At 42.4% G+C, this 3,631-nt stretch overlaps 3 non-coding genes across 3 annotated transcripts; 1 reads left to right on the top strand and 2 right to left on the bottom strand.

Annotated features, from left to right (window-relative positions):
• The first annotated feature begins 409 nt into the window (after positions 1 to 409).
• Positions 410 to 492, top strand: trnal-cag. Its single transcript has one exon. It is a non-coding gene; the product is annotated as a tRNA-Leu (tRNA).
• Positions 493 to 1,110: 618 nt separating this feature from the next.
• On the bottom strand, positions 1,111 to 1,198 carry trnay-gua. The gene is given in 2 exon segments: positions 1,111 to 1,146; positions 1,162 to 1,198. It is a non-coding gene; the product is annotated as a tRNA-Tyr (tRNA).
• Positions 1,199 to 3,424: 2,226 nt separating this feature from the next.
• Positions 3,425 to 3,506, bottom strand: trnas-aga. Its single transcript has one exon. It is a non-coding gene; the product is annotated as a tRNA-Ser (tRNA).
• Between the last annotated feature and the right edge of the window lie 125 nt (positions 3,507 to 3,631).

Genomic DNA, 3,631 nt, shown 5'->3' with positions numbered 1-3,631 from the left:
ACAAAATTGCAAACTGAGTGCAATGCCGTGTTTGTGCTTTTAGTTTTGCAAACTCAGTGAGTGGTTTTGCTATACGTAATAATAGTTTTAGAAATTGTGCTACAAGAATCACGATTAGCGCTTAAGCATTCAGAAAAAACTGTAATAGTGATTAACATTTGATTAATTGTGCAGCCCTATGTTTTACACAGGTTTCTTCTTTTACTCAGTGATATTTCAGTATCCTTGTGGGAGTCACCCTGTTGACTTTCTTCCATGTCTCCATGAACGCCCATATATTTGGGCTGACAGTTGAGAAACCTTCCCTTGTTAACTATGACTTTGATAACTGAGAAACTACCATATCATGACGTTTGATTTACTACATTATAATTTTTGAGACAGGTCCTACTGGTAAGCTGTAGGATCAGTCAGGATGGCCGAGCGGTCCAAGGCGCTGCGTTCAGGTCGCAGTCATCACTGGAGGCGTGGGTTCACATCCCACTTCTGACATTTAGTGTTTTCCTCTGGATCTAATGTCTGAGAGTTGATATTGGGAATATAGAACTTAGCAGTTCTTCGTATTTAAGACGACATGAATGTGCGTGTACAAAACAGGAAAAAAGGGTTCTTCGTTGCATCCGGGTTGTTATGTATAACAGATAAAAAGTGCAAATTGACATCATTCCATCCAATACGGGCAAGACGGGGTTGACAGATCTTTAAAATCCACACAGATAAACAGTCATCGTAGCTGTTTGCAGGATTTCCGCAAAGTTTACCGAGATTAAACTAGGCCGTATAGTGGCAATTATACAAAAAAGAGAAGTACTTCCACTCATTGTTACCTGTCGTTGCTATAGGTAACAAGAGTTCACAGTCAAACGTTTCCTTAGGGGCCCGTAGTGGATGAAATGGTAAAACATTTGGCCCTGGATGCATAGAATGCCTGCCATATTGAGCAACAAAATTTGGGTGTCCTAAAAAAAGGTTTTTTAACTCTATCTCCCCCACCTCTTTTTTTGGTTTCTATTTATGTCCTGGCAAGAAGTATTATGCTTTTGGGTCGTCTGTCCATCTCTACACCAGAATCAGAAATACGTTGTTGATCCCCGAACGGAAAAAGAGTGCTCCTTCGAGCCGGATTTGAACCAGCGACCTAAGGATTTCAGCTTTATGCCTCTACAGTCCTCCGCTCTACCAACTGAGCTATCGAAGGGAGATAAAACATACACACGCACTTCCCATTCTGGTGAATGTGATAACACAGGACCCCCTGGAGGGAATTTCTGAATCATCAGGGGCTCTAGCTCAGTGATACACCGCACTTTCAGTCTCAATGCCCAGATGTTTTACAAGACTTGAAGTAAACATTGTATCGCCCAGTGATGGTGGTACAGTGGTGAGCGTAGCTACCTTCCAAGCAGTTGACCTGGGTTTGATTCCCAGCCATCAAAGTAGCTTTGAGTGATGTTACTTGATTTTTTTACAAGAAGTCAGCGGAAAGGTTACTTGCCCAACCTGGTTTAATAAAACCTTTGATCTCTTTGGGGTGCACAATTATGGCCAAGATAATAATCATGATTATTTTGATCAAAATGGAGATTATCACAGTTATTTGTTGATTTTCTACTCAAAAAGCACCAATTGTTGAACCTCAGGTTAACATGGAACAATCTCAGCAAGGTGATTGATGGATGATTCTAGTTACTTCACCAAGTTCAGCCCAAATGATACAGCTGCAAGACATCAGCTGCTGGTGGGCTTTCAGCTGTGTAATATTTGCAGATGGCAGTGGTGGGATTTAAACCCGCGCCTCAAGAGAGACTGGAGCCTTAATCCAGCGCTTTAGACCACTTGGCCACACTACCTGCAAGAATCAGCTCTCCACATCGTGAAAGACACAGGCACCGTAACTAATGGTAACTAATTGAAAGCAGCATTAAGTGAGTAAAAACAACAACATGCAAAGCATGTGCTCTACCACTGAGGTACAGCCCCTGAAGACTTATCTTCATTAAGCTCTTCATGGTCAGGCACCATCTTATGTTAAAGAGCTCATAGTACCTTACAACCCTACAAGAGCACTACGCTCCCAGAATGCAGGGTTACTGGTGGTTCCTAGAGTCTCTAAAAGTAGAACGGGAGCCAGAGCGTTCAGCTATCAGGCTCCTCTCCTGTGGAACCAGGTTCCTGTTTGGGTTCAGGAGGCAGACTCCGTCTCCACATTTAAGAGTAGGCTTAAGACTTTCCTTTTTGATAAAGCTTACAGTTAAGGCATATAATTTAATATTGTTAGGGAGTGAGGAGTCGCACCGTCCGCCTAACCCGGCCCACCTGCTTCACGTCATAGTTGTCAGATCGATCTATCATATATTTAAGAATATAATAAAACTAAAGGGAGACTTGGCATACAGCCCGATCTGGTTGGGGAGAGTTCTAGCCTGACCAGGCTCCTCTCTTTACCCTTTCTCTCTTAGTTATGCTGTAATAGTTTTAGACAGCTAGGGATTTCCTTGAACACACTGAGATCCTCTCTCTTCTATCTTTCTAGCTTTCCATTTATGTGCATTCATGTCCCAGAAATGCTTGTTACTAACCTAGCTCTGGGGAGTCACTCCCCGGAGTCCTTATGTTCTTTTTTCCCCAGCGTGTTCCCTCGGATCAGAGGGGCTCAAAAATCATGGTAACAGCTGTCGCTATTGTCCCGCTACACGTTCTGAGATGCCATGTTCATCTTGCTACACTCTGCGGTGCCCAGCTACGTCCTATGCCATGAACTACTACAAAGAACTGCTACAAACTACAATCCACTCTTAATTCTAACCCCAACCAGCCCTTCAGACACCGCCTACCAAGAGCCTGGGTCCGTCCGAGGTTTCTGCCTAAAAGGAAGTTTTTCCTTGCCACTGTTGCACTGTTGCTTGCTCTGGAGGAAACTACTAGAACAGTTGGGTCCTTGTAAATTCTGGAGTGTGGTGTAGACCTACTCTATCTGTAAAGTGTTTCGAGATAACTCTTGTTATGAATTGATACTATAAATAAAAATGAATTGAATTGAATTAATCCTGTTGGCATGACTCTCGGAAAGAAATTGAAATATCACTGAATTAAAGAAGAAAATTGGGTAAAACATGTAAAGTTAATGTTGTATATGGCTTCAAAACCTGTAAATGTAACTGCAATGGCTGGAAATCAAATCTGGGCAAAATGCTTGCACTGCTAATGTTGTAAATCATAGTCGATAAGTAAAACACCTGTTGACTTTCTGCTGGACAATACAACGTTAACTGCAAATCTTGTAACACAGACTGAAAATGAATGCTAGAAGATACATTAGCGGAGACAGGTGGTTTCCAGTACAAATGAGATAACACAACAAAGTTTGCGAGGGTATATCTGCAATTTTGTTTTATGTGATGTTTCAATGGTTTGCTACCACCCTCGTTGTTGGCAGGATTAGAACCTGCGAGGGGAGCCCCCAATGGATTTCTAGTCCATCGCCTTAACCACTCGGCCACAACAACCTGAAAAGCAGTGTTATGTCTATGCTATGCTATAGCTGTTAGCACAGATGTTCATAAACTTTTCAATTGGTTAGTAGTAGTTCCCGGGCAAATTGCAAATTGTAGTGCGCTGCCTGTGTCTTTGG

This window comes from Etheostoma cragini, unplaced genomic scaffold (assembly GCF_013103735.1).
Source record: "Etheostoma cragini isolate CJK2018 unplaced genomic scaffold, CSU_Ecrag_1.0 ScbMSFa_1435, whole genome shotgun sequence".
NCBI classification, from domain to species: Eukaryota; Metazoa; Chordata; class Actinopteri; order Perciformes; family Percidae; genus Etheostoma; species Etheostoma cragini.
The sequence above is the reverse complement of the archived record's forward strand: the minus strand, read 5'-3'. Positions and strand labels throughout refer to the sequence as shown.